This window comes from Panthera onca, chromosome A1, assembly GCF_046562875.1.
Source record: "Panthera onca isolate mPanOnc1 chromosome A1, mPanOnc1 haplotype 2, whole genome shotgun sequence".
NCBI classification, from domain to species: Eukaryota; Metazoa; Chordata; class Mammalia; order Carnivora; family Felidae; genus Panthera; species Panthera onca.
This window is the reverse complement of record NC_138339.1, coordinates 55,973,846-55,995,860: the sequence shown is the minus strand read 5'-3', so window position 1 is coordinate 55,995,860 and position 22,015 is coordinate 55,973,846.

The window sequence follows — 22,015 nt, the reverse complement described above, 5'->3', positions numbered from 1 at the left end:
CAGGTACACAAAGGAGACTATAGAATAAGACAATCCTGGAGAAACAGGCGGGGGCCAGATCACATAGGTTTTATATCCTAGAGAGGAGTTTGGAATATATTTCAAATTTATGAGTAAGCTCTTTACATTTTATAAGGATCAACTTAAGGGTTATGGGGGGGGCAATTAGTCTTGAATGATAAGTGAGATTTATGTGATGAAGAAATATGAGGAATCAAGAAGGGCATATCATAGCAGACATAATGGGAGATTTAAATGGAAGCATGTAGGATTTTTTTTTAATCCACTAGATGATTTAGAACTACTGAAAGAAGTATTTATTATAGTAATAACTACCAATATTATATTATTCATAATATATCTCTACTTCTTTTTTAATTTTATTTAAAAAATTTATTTAATGTTTATTTATTTTTTGAGAGAGAAAGAGAGCACAAGCCAGGGAGGGACAGAGAGAAAGAGAGAGAGAGAGAGGGAGAGAGACTGTGCCACAGAATCCAAAGCAGGCTCCAGGTTCTAAGCTGTCAGCACAGAGCCCAATGAGGGGGCTCGAACTCATGAACCATGAGATCATGACCTGATCTGAAGTCAGATGCTTAACAAAGTGAGCCACCAGGTGCCCCACATATTTCTACTTCTAATGTGCTATAGTGCTTATATTTCCTACTATGTAATTAGCACTTAATTACATGCTGACCAGTATGATATATTTTATATTATATGTTGTTTCCCACCTAGATTGAAAATATCTTGAGAACAGTGCCCATGCCATATATTTCTGTATTTCTCATGTTACCACATTACCTAGCTTATATTTGATATAAATATGAATTAGTAATAATAATAAATATATATTTAATGCTTACTATGCCCTAGGCACTGTGCTAAGGGCCTTTACATGTATAAATTCATTTAACCCTCATTCTAATTCTATGAAGAAGTCCCAGTTATTATTTTATAGATGAAAAAAATAAATTTGCCATAATGAAGTCCCTTGTCCACTTACTACTAATTGATTAATTGACTTACAATGTTTTAGAAATGGAAAAAATATAAGTATCTGGTCAGGTAGACTCTTGGTCAGAGGATTTTGAAAATAATATATGTGAATAACATTTTCATGATATTTCATTCCCTGGTCCTTTTGGAAATCAATTACAAATCTGTCCAGTGTGATAGAATCCCACATATTTCCTCCTTGTGCCTTTGTTAACTATTTTCATATTTAATAATGGAAGAGTTTATATAGTAGAGATTATAAGACACTGTCTCATTTACCCTCTCTTTCATTTAATTAAACTGAACTATATTTCTCCTACCGCTAAATCAAAAAGATGAGTACAGATTGATTCTATAGTACATGTGAATGATTCATTTTTTCTAGATCCTAAGCATTTCTAACATCTAAATATATATGCAGAAATACCCATCAAATAATGATTGCGACACAGATTATGATTGGGGCCCAATCATCTCAACAGATACAGATGCCATGAAGTTTAAAAGAGAAAGGAGACAATGATATGAAGGGGAAAAAATAACAAACACAACACTAATGGGAATAAGAAGAAAACATAAAGACTGTCAAAGAAAATTACAGTTGGGCTCACTACGGGAGGACACAAAAAGGAAACAAAAATAAAAATAATTTAGCTTCTACCCTGAGGCATAGAGCTATAAAAACAATGGAGGAATTTTAATTGGGAAAAAGTGCTCTAAATGTTTGCTTAAAACTATTTCTCTCCTTAAAACACAACCACAGTGATGCCACACTTGACATTTGTTCACAGTCCATTCTCCTCACCCAAAGTTGAAATTTTGTAAACAGGCCATTCCAGTTTCTATTTTGGTTCACATTCTGAATGCAAATAATTATGTCTCACGCCCCCTCAGGAAGAGAGAATTTAAATAATAAGTGGAAGACAGTATTAAAACAAATATCAACACACCTATCTGTGCAGAAAATCAGACAGATGAGACAAGTTGTTTGGCAACAGAAGTAGTGGAGATGAAGAAGGAGATATGGGGAGAGGAGGAGGAAAATGAGAACACCATCATCACACACACACACACACACACACACATACACATACACACACACACAGACCCTTAGACCCTGATTGTTTTAAAAACTTCAAGCGTTTAGATTTGCCCAGTTCTTCCAGGAATAATTCATTTTCTGGCCATGTTTAATATCTTTTCCACTCTCTCTGCCCCTCTTCCCCACTCCTAATTTTGTGAAAGTTTCTTGGCTTACAGAAAATTGTTTCATTCAGAAATATTAGGATCACAACAGGCTGATTAATAACTGTGTCGAAAAGCTAAATTTTGGTGATAGACCACATAAATCTTTCTTATATGACATGTCGGTTCTGCAGCCTGTAGGGGTGACAGAGTTTAGATCTTAGGTTTAACTGAATTTCTTTCAGCGCTCTGGCAAAATAGGACCACAAAGAAAATGCCATTAGAGGCATTCATATTTTATTAATGGAGAGGCAGAAACTTGGTTTAGGAAAACTCTGCAAATTATCACTGGCTATTTGGGTAAAGTTAGAAAAAGTGCCATAATAACATGTGACTGAAAATTCTTTTAAAATAATATTTAAAGGCAATCCTCAATTTTTCAAGAATTTAGAGAATTATTTACTTGTTGCCTCATTCAGTACTCAAAATCAATTTAGCCTAAAGCATTTTAATTAATATAAAAGGCCCAGAAATATGTGAAAATGACATTTTATAAACATCATATGGCTTCATAATTTGGGGCCAATTTACACATATTACATTTTTTTCTTATACATATTACAAAATATCCTCCTTGTTTTTAACCATTTATTTCACTTTATTCATACATTTTCTCACCAGAGAAGCAGTTTTTAAAAGGAACACCTATCAAAATATCATGGGACACTAGTGTTCAACAAACATAATTTAAGAAATGCTAACAAGATTGTTTTTTCCCTTCCCTGAATAAAACAGCAACTCAGAAACTTGGTCAAGGAAGCAGGGCATTTAAGAGATGCAGAAATTAGTCTAGAAGTTGAAGATGAAGGAAAGGGAATACTGTTCGAAGTGAAGTCACAAAATTAAGGCCCTTACAACATTGTGGAACTTTATGAAAATCAGCCACTCTTCATATGTATGGACTGATTTGTGGTTCTATCTCAAACATTACAGATTTTCTCTGTTCCTAACTTTGTCTTAATAACATACAATAAAGTCAGTAAACGGTTGTGTTAATAGCACAGACCCTGGAACATGACTGTAGGTCCTAACCCCTTTCTGCCTCTTACTTCTTGACCTTTGGAAAGTAATTTAATCTCCCTATACCTCATTTTTTTTTCATCTGGGAAGTGAAAATAATACCAATACCTACCTCATAAGTTGTTATGTTGGTTAGTATTTATAAAGGCCTTAGAAAAAAGACTGTGGCATAGTAATGCTATATAAGTGTAAAATAAGTATATGAAGTCAAAAAATACGTTGAGTCAGTAAAGGATCAATTAGGCACCTAAGCTAGTCCAAGCCATGTTATACATGATGCACAAGGTAGAACAGGTCAAATCTGTGAATTATGCAGCTCATGTCCTAGAGAAAAATAATAGAAATAAGTGTGTCAACAAATAAATAAGATATTTGGATGGAGGTATGGATATGAAGAAATGAGTGTTGAGTGATAGTGAGGGAGGAGAATCTCTCATTGGGAATCTCTTGGAGAATCTCTTCTGGGACCTGGTGTTTGAGATGAGAAGGTAGTATCGGCATAAGAAACAGGGACTCTAAGAACTTAGCAGTGAGAATTACAGACTGTTCCCGAGACAAGGGGCAAGGGGCTCAGAGAAGGAAGTGAAAAGGAATATATAACGCCAGAGAAGCAGGCAACACTTTCCCGATAGCCAGGACTTAGTTTTGGATTTTAAGCACAATGGAAAACCAATGCACGATTTAAAACTGAGGACCAAGTTGATCTATCTAGTTTAACTGGTAACAAACTCCTTTCTTTCTGCATGGTGACTAAAACCCAGTGTGCATTGGTATGACTTACTTTTTGCATTGGCATGGTGCTTTTGATCCCGAAGTGTAGCTTGCTATTGAGTCAATAAATGCAAATGATACTTATTGGATGGTATATGTGTATCTGTCACTAACAGGTTTTATTTCCTAATTGCTGGTTAGCTACATTCATCTAGTTATATATAAATCCAGTTACACTTTCTCTCTCACTCTATTTCACTCATCCAAAGTTTGGTTGATAATTCCTCTTTCATTTCTTGCCATAAACCCTGGACATTTCTTGCCATAAACCCTGGATCAGCTATAGGCAGCGAACTGTAGTTATATGATGCACTAAGCACCTTTTACAGGATAAAGGCCTTCTTTATTACTAGACTATTGTGGTACTTAAAATTTCTCTGTGGTTCTGCAAAACTTTGGTGGTTGCTTGCTCAGATGTCTTTAAAGTTTTGGGCATAGTTTGCTGGTTGGTTGAGGTTATTAATCATAATATTCAAATACATAATTTTAATTTATGCCCATTCTGTTTCTCCAGTAAAATCAGGTAATAAAAAACCACATTTTTGCATGAAAAAGCCCTATTTTATAGATTCAATAGGGCACTAAACTGTGAATATCTTAAACTTTTAAACATAAGTAAAGCCAAATTTCAGCGTTTAGCATTGAAGTTATTTAGCATTTTTCTTTTTTTTTTTTTAACGTTTATTTATTTATGAGACAGAAAGAGAGAGAGCATGAACAGGGGAGGGTCAGAGAAAGAGGGAGACACAGAATCTGAAACAGGATCCAGGCTCTGAGCTGTCAGCACAGAGCCCGACGCAGGGCTTGAACTCACGGACCGCGAGATCATGACCTGAGCCGAAATTGGACGCTTAACCGACTGAGCCACCCAGGCGCCCCTATTTAGCATTTTTCAAATGCAGTAACCATGATCTTATCAGAATGCTTTCTGCCAAACTCTCTGTACCTAAATTCAATAATTATTATTATTTTCTCTTTGTGAATGAGTTTTTCCTTAATTATTTAATATCCTTTACTGATTGAATACCCACTTTGGAAAGCTATGTTGGCTAAACATTAATATTATTCTTTGCTTTGTTTCAATTGTAACAAGAAATTAGGGGACTTGTTTCTGGCATTCAGGTGTCTCCCTACTGAGATGAATAAGCTGATTAACTGGATGTATGTTTTAGTCTTATGAAGTCTGTGATTTGTTATAGTCACATGACTTTTAATACCTTGATCTCATTTTTATTCTTTTCAGTTTTTCTGATAAAAACCCTGATTTCTTTAAACTCAAACCATAGAATTATGCGTATGTATGGGGTTAGCTTCCCTGAGTCTATGTTAAATTAAATATTGACTTTGTGAGCTCTATATCATTTATTATTTACCATTCTCAATCTGTGGAATTTATTAAAAAATTGATAAGAATGCCTGGTAGTGAAATCCCCACAGATGTCAAATTGGATGACCCATCCAAACCAATCACAAAATTGACAGATCTATGGTTACTTCAATAAAAATGACACAATTTGACTTTACCAGGTTCTGATATTTTTAAAGGACACTTTGAGATATTTTCTTTGAAGGAATAATGTTCTTCAATTTTAGAAAACTACTTTTTTTTTTCTTCCAGAAAATGCTTTCTTGTGAGCCTTATTAGCGTTTCTGTTCTTTCTGCCTTTTCCTAGAAGTTGACTTCTCATTCTTCGGCACTTTGGAAAATGTTGGGAGAGAATTTCAAGTATTTAAAAAAATATTTTTAGCAGATTTACCTTTTGTGCAAAGTGTCAGACAGTTCAAGGGGGCACCCTGAGCTTTCTCACATCTTTTGTCAGCAGAAGAGAATTTCATCCCTAAAGAACAGTTGCTCACATTACAAAAATAAGTCTCCTACGCAGGTGCCCTTGCTGGTACCCTCCAGAGAAAGGACAAAAAATAAATGATCCTATAGACTGATTAACCCACTCTCTGTCCCATCACCAAACCTAGGGCTCTTGGTAAAGTGGTAATGAAAGGTTCTGCAGGGTTTCAAAAATGCTTTCCAGTTTCCTAAACAGTTTTTTAAACCTCTATCATATGACTGTTTTCTAATTTAGCTTCTGTGGGCAGAGGTCATATAAGAACAAAATGTCAAATGAAGCATGGTAGCTTTGAGAATAATGTTAAAAATATCTGTTACCATTCTTTCATACTCATGATGTTAAGCATATCAATAGCTCTGGTTAAAAGAAACGGGGAAAAGCTCCCTACTTTCAAGTCTATGCAATTATCAAACAAAAACTTACCCTCTATGACTCAAGCTATCTGTTCACACATACATAGTTAGCACAGTTTCTCAAGCCACGCTGCACTTTAGAATCCCTTGGGGACCTTGTAAAACTTCCCATTGCTGGAGTTCCAGCCCCAGGGAATCTGCTTTAATCGTCCCACAAATGGGAGAAGGTATTGGCATGTGTTAGTCAATGCTTCCCCAGATGACTCTAATATACAGTCACGACTGAGCTGGGGCAGACAGACACCTCTCTTCCAGTGTGTGGTTGAAAATATCTGAAAGGTAAAATTATTAGGAAGAATTATTCTTTCTGATGAAAATAAGGCTCATCTGGAGATGGCTGGCTGTGTGTTTCACTAGCATTTATTTTTTTCTACATATGCAATTACTCACTCCATGGTTTTATTGTTAGTCTTAGTATCATTAGTAGTAGTACAGCTTCTGTTAACCCATCTTTTGGTTAATCAATAAATCAACATATATATTTAGATTCATTGCTCTGTGGTAAGTTCCAAACATCAACAACAGCAACAAAATTAAACTTGATCCTTGAACTCAGGGAAATTACCCATGTTGTCCATGTTGCTCTGAAGACCAAAGGGCTGAGGAGGGATACAGATGGTAAAGAAAACAGGACTGGGTTTATGCACTGTTATATTTCTAATATTGAAGTTTAGGGGAGAGAAGTTCTTAGGAAAGCCACAGATGCAGGTGGCATTTTTAAATGCTATGCTCTATCATTGACATCGGACAAACAACTCCATGTTCCATCCATTCCTGCTTTCCAATTCATTCAATACTCAACAATCAGAAACTTTGGACAGTACAGCATGTATTAGGTAGTATGCCTTTTACAGTAGAAGAGTCGTGTTTTGCAATGAGCTGTCACTGTACAAGTAGATTGGCTGGGATGAGTGGTTATCTCTGTGTTATTGACAGAGATTAGTAATACTGTAGTGAATCTTTGAACAGCAATGCCATATGTCTCAAAATTGTATTATAATAAAATGATTAAGAGCATGGACTCTGGAATCAGACTCCCTAAACTTTTAGGATTAGTGAGTGTGCTCAGACTAATAATAATTTCATCTTTAGGCCTTGCGTATCCCTACATATTTAATGAAGTGCCTACCTGACTGAGTCAGTAGAGCATGTGATTCTTGATCTCAGGGTCATGAGTTCAAGCCCCATGCTAGGCATGGAACTTACTAAAAAAAAAAAGTATATTTCAGTTGGTTTTTGTAAAATTACTTTCAGACTCCATATCAAGTATTCAACAGTGTACCTAGTACATGTCAGTCCTCAAGAAAATGCAAGTTTATGATTATTTTTTTTGTTGCTGTTATATTGTTATTTATTACTACAAGTAATGCAAATATGCCTCACTGTGCATCCTAGTGTAAGAGACCATCAACTAACAAAATAAACAGAGGGGCAAAGCATTACTAACAGAATCATAGTTTAAAAAGCTATAATGGTAGAAAGTCATGCTCAGCCTAAAACAGTATTGAAGATGTGTAATGACAAAATGTCCTTCATGAAAATGGGAACACTGGGAATGTTCACAACCCACTGTTATAAAATTGCAGGATCAACTTTGGTAATGTTGGCAAAATGTGGGTGGTAGACTGTTCAACAAAATCAAGTTAGAAATGCTAGTTTTAGCTTTTATATGTTGTCCTTTAGTAATTAAGAGTAATGCCGTGATGGGGCGCCTGGATTGCTCAGTCGGTTAAGTGCCCAACTTCAGCTCAGGTCATGATCTCACTGGTTTGTGATTTCAAGCCCCACATCGGGCTCTGTGCTGACATCTTGGAGCCTGGAGCTTGCTTCCAATTCTGTGTCTCCCTCTCTCTCACTGCCACTCCCCCACTCACACTCTGTCTCTCTCAAAACTAAATATACATTAAAAATTTTGGCTGCCTGGGTGGCTCAGTTGGTTGAGAGTCCGACTTCAGCTCAGGTCATAATCTCACAGTTCGTGAGTTCAAGCCCCGCGTGGGGCTGTGCTGACAGCTCAGAGCCTGGAGCCTGCTTTGTATTCTGTCTCCCTCTTTCTCTGCCTCTCCCCCACTCATGCTCTGTCTCTCTCTCTCCTTCAAAAATAAATAAAAAACATTATAAAAAATTAAAAAAAATAAAAGAGTAATGCAGTGAGCCAGTACTAGTAACGGACACATAGGTGTTACACCAGCTGAAGTTTATGGAGTTTTGATACAGAATATCTTCTGTAGTTCCTATGAAAATATTAGATCCAGTAGAGGACAGCTCAAGTTTTCTTACAAGGAGTATTTATTATTAAATCTAATACATGATTTCCTGGATCAATTTTTTTTTTATTTTTTTTATTTTTTTTTATTTTAACGTTTACTTATTTTTGAGACAGAGAGAGACAGAGCATGAGCAGGGGAGGGGCAGAGAGAGAGGGAGACACAGAATCCGAAACAGGCTCCAGGCTCTGAGCTGCCAGCACAGAGCCCGACGCGGGGCTCGAACTCACGAGCTGCGAGATCATGACCTGAGCTGAAGTCGGATGCTCAACCAACTGAGCCACCCAGGCGCCCCTCCTGGATCAATTTTAACTTTTTGAAGGATCAAAACTTGAAACCAAGGAAGGAAAAAGTCTTTCAGGAGATGAATGGACTATTCCTGATGGCCACACTATCTGTGTTTAAATGTTGAGTTGTGATTATGCCACACGAAGGGATACTGAGACACTAGGGGATATTGACGCAGCTGATGCAAGAAGCAGAGAGAGCCCATTACTGTCAGTGAGAAGACTATGAATTTGAGGATGAACAGATGTTAGACTTCTTTGAAATATGTGCCATGGTACTAATTACCAGTGTGAAAAATGAGAGAGGAGAGTGGGAGATAGCAACAGAAGTTTGACTAAGTTGGAACCATATGCATATTTAGAGGGGAATGGGTGGAGGGCTATTTGAACAGAGAGCACAAAAGATGAAAATAAGATTGGCATCACATCATATAGAGATTTTCAGTGTGGCCGTAGAACCTATGCCACAGAAAGTCCTTGGATAAAGATACATGATTTGATTTCAAGTCCTTAGGTACATTTTCTGTAAAACCAAGAATCCTGGGCAAATCACATAGTGGGTGTGCAGTAAGCAATGGGTGAAGGAAAATAAATAATGAAGAGAGAAGGAAGTTTAAAACAAAAAAGCATCATAGGAAGAAGAATGAAACAGCAAAGATTCAAAATGATCCAAAGGAGGTAGAAAAAGGACACTCTAAATCAGGAGAAATGTATGCACAAAAACATTAATACAAACGTTTAGACACAATAACTTTTTTTATTTTTTTTTAACGTTTATTTTTGAGACAGAGAGAGACAGAGGATGAACGGGGGAGGGTCAGAGAGAGGGAGACACAGAATCCGAAACAGGCTCCAGGCTCTGAGCTGTCAGCACAGAGCCCAACGCGGGGCTCGAACTCACGGACCACGAGATCATGACCTGAGCCGAAGTCGGCCGCCCAACCGACTGAGCCACCCAGGCGCCCCAATAACTTTTATTCCATATCCAGGTGGTAGGTTTAATCAGAGGGCTTCCTTGATTATGTCAAATAATTATACATTAGCATTTTATAAAAAGTGTATTTAAAAGAGCATCAAATGTAATGTTTATGATTTACCTGAATAGATCTTTGAAGAAAGGAAAAAAAAATGATATAAAAACTTTACTTATTTAGGAATAACATTTGACTTAGGCTTTATAGTAGTCCAGAGGAAACAAACAGGGAAGCATAGTTTACAAATTTTCATTATGCTTGGATACACTATTAATAAACTCTTCTTGCTGGAACATTCATTGCAATGTCATATCTATCAATACCAGCCTTCCAGTATTAATGCTATCAACAACAAAACAGTGATCACAATTTCACAACTGCTTATGAAGAGCTTATAAGCTTTAATTTGGTAGTGAGTTATAAAGATGGTCCATGACTCTCTTAATATGAACACTGTGTGTGTGTGTGTGTGTGTGTGTGTGGGTTTTCCAGGAACCGGGGTAAGAATTAAGAGATTCCGATCCTAAATGTCTGTATTTTGTTCACCACTTGAAAATGGAGAATAAATCCCATTATATAAAGATGTAAGTAAGAAACTTCTGAGAGGAAAAGTGAAAATGTCTGAGGTTAGAAATACCCAATTATTGAGTGGTTCCAAATACAGATATTTAAGGAAGGAGGTTAGTTTGATGCCTGACACTTCCACATGAATCTATTTTACTTCTCACTCTGTGATAAAAGACAAATTTTAACTCACTTAAATCCACAAAATGGGAAATTCATTTTACCTCAGCTGATTCATTTCCTTCAGTGGAAACATCTTTATTATAATGTGCTTTTGTTGGGATCAAAGGGGATTCTTAAGGGGGTCATTTAATTCTACAGAGAATTGTGATACTGGTGATGAGTTCTCAGAATATGCAATCAAAAATTGTAGTAGTATGATTAAAGTAAAATAACCTGTATTTTATTTGAAATTACATATTTCATCGGAGTATATATTGCAAGTTGCAAATAGTTAAGTCTCCAAAATTTTACCTGAAAATAGATTATTAGGGATTAGGATAAAATTTTATCTACTAAAGTATGTAATAAACAGTGTCTAGATTGCCAGGAACATCCCCCAAATTAAATTTAATCTACAATATTATTGACATATAATTTTGTGAAAGAAGTACAACATAATACTGTTGTTACTCTAAACACAGGCATTTTAAAATAGAATTATCTTTTTAATACTTTTGATCTTGGGTGCTTGAGGTTCAATTAGATAAGAAGTGTCTGAGGGTTCCTGTGGCTATTCTAAAGACAAAATGAGTGACCTTTTCCTTTTTTAAAAAAAATGTTTATTTATTTTTAAAAGAAAGAGACACAGAGCATGAGTGGGTGAGGGGCAGAAAGAGAGAGGGGGAGACACAGAATCCAAAGCAGGCTCCAGGCTCCAAGCTGTCAGCACAGAGCCTGATGCAGGGCTCAAACTCACGAACCGTGAGACCATGACCTGAGCCAAAGTCGGGAGCTTAACCGACTGAGCCATCCAGGTGCCCCATGAGTGACCATTTCTAAGTGCCTACTGTATGTCGAAATATTGTGCTAGATGGTTTACATAGGTTAACTAAATTAGACTTCATATTAACTCCAAAACTATACATTTTAACTTACTATAAAAGTGAAAAAAACATGTATATTTAAGTAATCCGTTAAGCCCCATAGATCATAAGAGGTACATATAGAATTTTAAATCATGTTTGTCCATTGTTTATTTTCTGGATTTTGAGATTTTCAGACTCTTAGCATCTTAGGGTTCTGGATATTTATAATGACTAATTTTACTTCAAAACCTAACTTTTCTTTTCCAGGACACTGGATGAGAAACCTATCAGAGGACAACAAAGAAGGAACACCGTGTCCTAAACTATCAAAGGAAGATCCACCAGCATCGTGTTTATATGATCAGCTTTGCCGTCATCTCTCATTACCAAGGACTTACTATATGTGAGATACTGTACAATGCTCTTTACATATATTGTCTTATTTGATCTTATAAAAATTATACAACTTAGATTCAACTATTATATTTATTTAACTAAGATACTTAAAAGTTTAGTAACTATTATCCCCTTGATCAGACAGGCTGATTCCAGAACCCATCTTCTACACTACTATGTTAAAATGCCATTCCTCCAACATCCATATAGAGGTACCATATATTTGTTTTAAGTTCTATTTCTTGTATCCTTCATGAGTATTTAAAGACCTCCACCCTGGAACTAACAGCAGAAGTTTCCCATTTTTGGTAAGGCACTTAGATTTACTCCCTTCTATTGTAATATCTTCCACTTGGGGCTTTCTTTCTAGGGGGCAGGTTTGATTATATTTTCATCTAGATTTTCATGATGGGTATCAGACAGTACATATTTCTTTACTGGAAGCTCCTTCTGGTTGCTTTCAAATCAGATGGCTGATAGGACCATCTAATTAAGACCAAAGTCATATTATGGCTCAGGAGCAAATTAAAAAAAAGGGGGGGGCAAACAAGGAAAGGGAAGCACTCTGAGCAATAACTTTGAATATAATATAAAGTTACACATCTGGAGGCGCCTGCGTGGCTTAGTTGGTTAGCTGTCTGACTCTTAGTTATGGCTCAGCTCATGAGCTCACAGTTTTGAGCTCCGCGTTGGCTCTCCACAGGCAGTGTAGAGCCTGTTTGGGATTCTCTCTCTCCCTCTCTCTCTGCCCATTCCCCATTCATGCTGTCTCTGTCTCTCTCAAAATAAATAAATAAAACTTAAAAAAAATTAAAGTTACACATCTGGGTTCAAATTCTAATTTTATGACATTGTCCAAGCTAGCATTTCTGCACTTTAGTTTTCTCACTTGCGAAAAACAAAAACAGAAAGGAGGTAAAGTAATGCTGTATTTCATCAATCCTGAATTGTACTTCCTCCCACATTTCAGCATCTATGAAGATGAACATATCTTACAATCAATGATGTGGCATAGTTTAATTGACAATATCTCTACTTTCTCACTGGTACCCAAAATTATGTGTCTTAAAATTGACAGTGACTTAGATTTGACAAAATATAATGTGTTCTTTAATGATTATTATATTCACTTTGCTTGATGCCTCAACATCTAATTCTCAGATGATTTAGTTTAAGCAAATGTTTGTATATCCATTCCCTTGACAAAGATGTAACCCAGAAACTTCAGGGAAGGTTTTTTGTCCTACTAGGAAAGACACACAGAGACATCTTTCTGAACACTGTCATGTGACTTTTAGAATTGCTACAGCCATCTATTTTCCAGTTTGAAATTAAAAATACTAGCAAAGAATAATAGAACCACAAGAAATATTAGAAGCAGAGGCAGGAATCATGATTCATCAAGGGCAGAGCACTGTTGTTCTTGTTATATATGGCAATACATTTTCTTCTTACTAACAAAATACAGATCATGAATAATCAATGTTGTGTGTTGTGGAAAGAGTTTACTGTTACACTACTGAAAATAAGCTACGTATCAATAAAGTTCAGTGTGAAGCCACTTTTTGAATCTTTTATAAATAAATAGAAAAGAGTATATAGAAATCATATTTATCATATTTTTATGTTCATCATATTTGCACTGGAAACAAAATTAGAAAACTAGGTGACAGGACCAGGGTTTTAAATGATTCTGATATTATATCAGATAAAAACAGTAACTGTAAGTTAGACTGCTTGGGTTTATAACTTTCCTTCAACTCTGCCAGCCCCAGTTTTGTCATCTATATCCAGGGTATCACTGATGTTTCTCATGATGATTCTTATGAGAATATAATGAGCTAAGACATGTCACACTTGGATTTCAAGATATAGTACAAAACTTTAGTAATCAAATGCATATGGACTAGCACAAATATAGACACAGAAATCAATGTTACAGAACCAAGAGTCCAGAAATAAATCTACACTTCTATGCTCAATTAACCTATGACAAAGGAGGCAAGAATATACAGTGGGGAAAAGAATCTCTTCGATAAATGGTGCTGGGAAAACTAGACCACTACATGCAAAAGAATAAAACTGGACCACTTTCTAACAGCATACACAAAAATAAAATCCAAATGGATTAAAGACTTAAATGTGAGACCTGAAACCATAACAATCCTAGAAGAGAACACAGGGGATAATCTCTGTGACATCTTTTTCTAGATGTCTCCTAAGGCAGGGGAAACAAAAGCAAATATAAACTATTGGGATTACATCAAAATAAAAGCTTTTGTACAGCAAAGGAAACCATCAACAAAACAAAAAGGCAGCCTACTGATTGGGAGAAAATATTTGCAAATGAAGTATCTGATAAGGAGTTAATATCCCAAGTATACAAAGAACTTATGCAACTCAACAGCAAAACAAGAAACAATCTGGTTAAAAAATGGGCAGAAGACCTGAACAGACGTTTTTCCAAAGAAGATTTACAGATAGCTAACACACATGAAAAGACATTCGACATCACTAATCATCAAGGAAATGCAAATCAAAACCACAATTAAGATACTACCTTAAACTTGTCAGAATGGGTAGAATAAAAAAGACAAAAATACACAATGTTAGTAAGAATGTGGAAATAAAATAACTCTCATGCATTATCAGTAGGAATGTAAATTGGTGCATCCACAATGGAAAACAGTGTGGAGGTTCTTAAAAATTAAAAATAGAAATTCCTTATCATCTGGTAATTCCACAACTGGGGATTTACCCAAAGAAAACAAAAGCACTAGTTTGAAAAGACATATGCACCCCTTTGTTTATTGCAGCATTATTTACAATAGCCAAAATATGGAAGCAACCCAAGTTTCCATCAATAGATGAAGAAAGAAGATATAGCATATACAACGGAATATTACTTAGCCATAAAAAACAATGAGATTTGCAACAACATGGATGGACCCAAAGGGTATCATGTTAAGTGAAATAAGTCAGAGGAAGACAAATACCATATGATTTCACTTACATGTAGAATCTAAAAAACACAGCAAATGAATAAACAAATACAAAGCAGAAACAAAACCATAAATACAGAGAGAAAAATGATGGTTGCCAAAAGGGAGATAGGTAGGGGATGAGCAAAATGAGTGAATAGAAATGGGAGATTTGGGCTTCCACTTATGAAATAAATAAGTCATGGGAATAAGAGTTACAGTACAAGAAATATATCAATGTATTATGGCATATAATGACAGATGGTACTTACACCTTACACCTGCAGTGAGAATAGCGTAATGTATAGACTTGTCAAATCACTACGTTGTATAATTGGAATTAATGTAACATTATGTATCAACTATAGTGCAAAAAGTATGGCACCTGGAGCAAAGTACTTGGCCCATATTAAACAGTAAAAAATGCTCACTATTATTACTATTAGGCCAATGAAATGTGATTTATTTTTATATATTACTTATGATTGCTTCAGTATTTGTCATGTGGGCAATCTACCATGCTGAAGAGGGGAAAAGTTTTAGGTTTAATTGGTAACAATAAAGTATGTTGTTAATGAGTTCAAAGGAGATATTGGGAGAAAAAAAAACAGAATATCTGTATTCCTGCAACCACAAGGATAAGTTAAACCATGAATACATTTGGGGTTTTATTAAATAAAGAAGAGGCTCTTTATGATATTGGATTGCACAGATGCCACCACTTATATTTTAGTTATGGCTTTCCCTTCTGTGTGTTAATGGTATTACAAATTGATAGGCTATATGCAAGTGAAAGAAATAGTAAGTAAACACTGAAAAAAAAATGAGATCTAGCTCATTCCATCTTAGGAGAAGACCGGGGGATGGTTTGGGAGGGTTTGCACAAGGAACAAAGGATTGGTTACAATAGAATGAACATGGCTTTTATTTTATTTTATTTTATTTTTATTTTTTTAAGTTTATTTATTTTTGTTTTATTTATTTATTTATTTATTTATTTATTTATTTATTTATTTAATATATGAAATTTACTGTCAAATTTGTTTCCATACAACACCCAGTGCTCATCCCAAAAGGTGCCCTCCTCAATACCGATCACCCACCCTGCCCTCCCTCCCATCACCCATCAACCCTCAGTTTGTTCTCAGTTTTTAACAGTCTCTTATGCTTTGGCTCTCTCCCGCTCTAACCTCTTTTTTTTTTTTTTTTTTTTTTTCCTTCCCCTCCCCCGTGGGTTTCCGTTACGTTTCTCAGGATCCACATAAGAGTGAAACCATATGGTATCTGTCTTTCTCTGTATGGCTTATTTCACTTAGCATCACACTCTCCAGTTCCATCCACGTTGCTACAAAAGGCCATATTTCATTTTTTCTCATTGCCACATAGTATTCCATTGTGTATATAAACCACAATTTCTTTATCCATTCATCAGTTGATGGACATTTAGGCTCTTTCCATAATTTGGCTATTGTTGAGAGTGCTGCTATAAACATTGGGGTACAAGTGCCCCTATGCATCAGTACTCCTGTGTCCCTTGGATAAATTCCTAGCAGTGCTATTGCTGGGTCATAGGGTAGGTCTATTTTTAATTTTCTGAGGAACCTCCACACTGCTTTCCAGAGCGGCTGCACCAATTTGCATTCCCACCAACAGTGCAAGAGGGTTCCCGTTTCTCCACATCCTCTCCAGCATCTATAGTCTCCTGATTTGTTCATTTTGGCCACTCTGACTGGCATGAGGTGATATCTGAGTGTGGTTTTGATTTGTATTTCCCTGATAAGGAGCGACGTTGAACATCTTTTCATGTGCTTGTTGGCCATCCGGATGTCTTCTTTAGAGAAGTGTCTATTCATGTTTTCTGCCCATTTCTTCACTGGGTTATTTGTTTTTCGGGTGTGGAGTTTGGTGAGCTCTTTATAGATTTTGGATACTAGCCCTTTGTCCGATATGTCATTTGCAAATATCTTTTCCCATTCCGTTGGTTGCCTTTTAGTTTTGTTGGTTGTTTCCTTTGCTGTGCAGAAGCTTTTGATCTTCATAAGGTCCCAGTAATTCACTTTTGCTTTTAATTCCCTTGCCTTTGGGGATGTGTCGAGTAAGAGATTGCTACGGCTGAGGTCAGAGAGGTCTTTTCCTGCTTTCTCCTCTAAGGTTTTGATGGTTTCCTGTCTCACATTCAGGTCCTTTATCCACTTTGAGTTTATTTTTGTGAATGGTGTGAGAAAGTGGTCTAGTTTCAACCTTCTGCATGTTGCTGTCCAGTTCTCCCAGCACCATTTGTTAAAGAGACTGTCTTTTTTCCATTGGATGTTCTTTCCTGCTTTGTCAAAGATGAGTTGGCCATACATTTGTGGGTCTAGTTCTGGGGTTTCTATTCTATTCCATTGGTCTATGTGTCTGTTTTTATGCCAATACCATGCTGTCTTGATGATGACAGTTTTGTAGTAGAGGCTAAGGTCTGGGATTGTGATGCCTCCTGCTTTGGTCTTCTTCTTCAAAATTACTTTGGCTATTCGGGGCCTTTTGTGGTTCCATATGAATTTTAGGATTGCTTGTTCTAGTTTCGAGAAGAATGCTGGTGCAAATTTGATTGGGATTGCATTGAATGCGTAGATAGCTTTGGGTAGTATTGACATTTTGGCAATATTTATTCTTCCAACCCATGAGAATGGAATGTTTTTTCATTTCTTTATATCTTCTTCAATTTCCCTAATAAGCTTTCTATAGTTTTCAGCATACAGATCTTTTACATCTTTGGTTAGATTTATTCCTAGGTATTTTATGCTTCTTGGTGCAATTGTGAATGGGATCAGTTTCTTTATTTGTCTTTCTGTTGCTTCATTGTTAGTGTATAAGAATGCAACTGATTTCTGTACATTGATTTTGTATCCTGCAACTTTGCTGAATTCATGTATCAGTTCTAGCAGACTTTTGGTGGAGTTTATCTGATTTTCCATGTATAATATCATGTCATCTGCAACAAGCGAAAGCTTGACTTCATCTTTGCCAATTTTGATGCCTTTGATTTCCTTTTGTTGTCTGATTGCTGAAGCTAGAACTTCCAACACTATGTTAAACAACAGCGGTGAAAGTGGGCATCCCTGTCGTGTTTCTGATCTCAGGGAAAAAGCTCTCAGTTTTTCCCCGTTGAGGATCATGTTAGCTGTGGGCTTTTCATAAATGGCTTTTATGATCTTTAAGTATGTTCCTTCTATCCCGACTTTCTCAAGGGTTTTTATTAAGAAAGGGTGCTGGATTTTGTCAAAGGCCTTTTCTGCATCGATTGACAGGATCATATGGTTCTTCTCTTTTTTTTTTTGTTAATGTGATGTATCAACTTGATTGATTTGCGAATGTTGAACCAGCCCTGCATCCCAGGAATGAATCCCACTTGATCATGGTGAATAATTCTTTTTATATGCTGTTGAATTATTTTTGCTAGTATCTTATTGAGAATTTTTGCATCCATATTCATCAGGGATATTGGCCTGTAGTTCTCTTTTTTTACTGGGTCTCTGTCTGGTTTAGGAACCAAAGTAATACTGGCTTCATAGAATGAGTCTGGAAGTTTTCCTTCCCTTTATATTTCTTGGAATAGCTTGAGAAGGATAGGTATTATCTCTGCTTTAAATGTCTGGTAGATCTCCCCTGGGAAGCCATCTGGTCCTGGACTCTTATTTGTTGGGAGATTTTTGATGACTGATTCAATTTCTTCGCTGGTTATGGGTCTGTTCACGCTTTCTATTTCCTCCTGATTGAGTTTTGGAAGAGTGTGGGTGTTTAGGAATTTGTCCATTTCTTCCAGGTTGTCCAATTTGTTGGCATATAATTTTTCATAGTATTCCCTGATAATTGTTTGTATCTCTGAGGGATTGGTTGTAATAATTCCATTTTCATTCATGATTTTATCTATTTGGGTCATCTCCCTTTTCTTTTTGAGAAGCCTGGCTAGAGGTTTGTCAATTTTGTTTATTTTTTCAAAAAACCAACTCTTGGTTTCGTTGATCTGCTCTACAGTTTTTTTAGATTCTGTATTGTTTATTTCTGCTCTGATCTTTAATATTTCTCTTCTTCTGCTGTGTTTAGGCTGCCTTTGCTGTTCTGCTTCTATTTCCTTTAGGTGTGCTGTTAGATTTTGTATTTGGGATTTTTCTTGTTTCTTGAGATAGGCCTGGATTGCAATGTATTTTCCTCTCAGGACTGCCTTCGCTGCATCCCAAAGCGTTTGGATTGTTGTATTTTCATTTTCGTTCGTTTCCATATATTTTTTAATTTCTTCTCTAATTGCCTGGTTGACCCACTCATTCGTTAGTAGGGTGTTCTTTAACCTCCATGCTTTTGGAGGTTTTCCAGACTTTTTCCTGTGGTTGATTTCAAGCTTCATAGCATTGTGGTCTGAAAGTATGCATGGTATGATTTCAATTCTTGTAAACTTATGAAGGGCTGTTTTGTGACCCAGTAGGTGATCTATTTTGGAGAATGTTCCATGTGCACTCGAGAAGAAAGTATATTCTGTTGCTTTGGGATGCAGAGTTCTAAATATATCTGTTAAGTCCATCTGATCCAATGTATCATTCAGGGCCCTTCTTTCTTTATTGACCGTGTGTCTAGATGATCTATCCATTTCTGTAAGTGGGGTGTTAAAGTCCCCTGCAATTACCACATTCTTATCAATAAGGTTGCTTATGTTTATGAGTAATTGTTTTATATATTTGGGGGCTCCGGTTTTCGGCGCATAGACATTTATAATTGTTAGCTCTTCCTGATGGATAGACCCTTTGATTATTATATAATGCCCTTCTTCATCTCGTTACAGCCTTTAATTTAAAGTCTAGTTTGTCTGATATAAGTATGGCTACTCCAGCTTTCTTTTGGCTTCCAGTAGCATGATAAATAGTTCTCCATCCCCTCACTCTCAATCTAAAGGTGTCCTCAGATCTAAAATGAGTCTCTTGTAGACAGCAAATAGATGGGTCTTGTTTTTTTATCCATTCTGATACCCTATGTCTTTTGGTTGGCGCATTTAATCCCTTTGCATTCAGTGTTATTATAGAAAGATATGGGTTTAGAGTCATTGTGATGTCTGTATGTTTTATGCTTGTAGTGATGTCTCTGGTACTTTGTCTCACAGGGTCCCCCTTAGGATCTCTTGTAGGGCTGGTTTAGTGGTGACAAATTCCTTCAGTTTTTGTTTGTTTGGGAAGACCTTTATCTCTCCTTCTATTCTAAATGACAGACTTGCTGGATAAAGGATTCTCGGCTGCATATTTTTTCTGTTTAGCACACTGAAGATATCATGCCAATCCTTTCTGGCCTGCCTAGTTTCAGTAGAGATCAGTCACGAGTCTTATAGGTCTCCCTTTATATGTGAGGGCACATTTATCCCTTGCTGCTTTCCGAATTTTCTCTTTATCCTTGTATTTTGCCAGTTTCACTATGATATGTCGTGCAGAAGATCGATTCAAGTTACGTCTGAAGGGAGTTCTCTGTGCCTCTTGGATTTCAATGCCTTTTTCCTTCCCCAGTTCAGGGAAGTTCTCAGCTATAATTTCTTCAAGTACCCCTTCAGCACCTTTCCCTCTCTCTTCCTCCTCTGGGATACCAATTATGCGTATATTATTTCTTTTTAGTGTATCACTTAGTTCTCTAATTTTTCCCTCATACTCCTGGATTTTTTTATCTCTCTTTCTCTCAGCTTCTTCTTTTTCCATAACTTTATGTTCTAGTTCACCTATTCTCTCCTCTGCCTCTTCAATCCGAGCCGTCGTCATTTCCATTTTGTTTTGCATTTTGTTTAAAGCGCTTTTCAGCTCCTGGTGACTGTTCCTTAGTCCCTTGATCTCTGTGGCAAGAGATTCTCTGCTGTCCTGTATACTGTTTTCAAGCCCAGCAATTAATTTTATGACTATTATTCTAAATTCACTTTCTGTTATATTATTAAATCCTTTTTGATCAGTTCATTAGCTGTTTTTATTTCCTGGAGATTCTTCTGAGGGGAATTCTTCTGTTTGGTCATTTTGGATAGTCCCTGGAGTGGTGAGGACCTGTAGGGCACTTCCCCTGTGCTGTGGTGTATAACTGGAGTTGGTGGGCGGGGCCGCAGTCAGACCCGATGTCTGCCCCCAGCCCACCGCTGGGGCCACAGTCAGACTGGTGTGTGCCTTCTCTTCCCCTCTCCTAGGGGCGGGATTCACTGTGGGGTGGCGTGGCCCGTCTGGGCTACTTGCACACTGCCAGGCTTGTGGTGCTGGGGATCTGGTGTATTAGCTGGGGTGGGTAGGCAAGGTGCTTGGGGGGGCCGGAGGGGCAGGCTTAGCTTGCTTCTCCTTAGATGATCCACTTCAGGAGGGGCCCTGTGGCAGCGGGAGGGAGTCAGATCCGCTGCCGGAGGTTTGGCTCTGCAGAAGCACAGAGTTGGGTGTTTGCGCAGAGCGAGCAAGTTCCCTGGCAGGAACTGGTTCTCTTTGGGATTTTGGCTGGGGGATGGGCGGGGGAGATGGCACTGGCGAGCGCCTTTGTTCCCCACCAAACTGAGCTCTGTCGTCCGGGGGCTCAGCAGCTCTCCCTCACTTTGTCCTCCAGCCTTCCCGCTTTCTGAGCAGAGCTGTTAACTTCTGACCTCCCAGACGCTAAGTTGCGCTTGCTGTCGGAACACAGTCCGTCAGGCCCCTCCGCTTTTGCCTGCCAGACTCGGGGACTCTGCTTGGCCGGCGAGCCGCCCCTCCGCCCTGGCTCCCTCCTGCCAGTCCGTGGAGCGCGCACCGCCTCGCCGCCCTTCCTACCCTCTTCCGTGGGCCTCTCGTCTGCGCTTGGCTCCGGAGACTGCGTTCTGTTAATCCTCTGGTGGTTTTCTGGGTTATTTAGGCAGGTGTAGGTGGAATCTAAGTGATCGGCAGGACGCACAGTGAGCCCAGCGTCCTCCTACGCCGCCATCTTCCCTCCCTCCTAAGTTTATTTATTTTTGAGACAGAGAGAGACAGAGCATGAACGGGGGTGGGTCAGAGAGAGAGGGAGACACAGAATCGGAAGCAGCCTCCAGGCTCTGAGCTGTTAGCACAGGGCTTGAACCCAGGGGCTCGAACTCATGGACCACGAGATCGTGACCTGAGCTGAAGTAGGACGCTTAACCGACTGAGCCACCCAGGCGCCCCTGAACATGGCTTTTAAATATAGTTGACCTGTGAACAACATGGGTTTGGACTATGTGAGTCATATTATACATG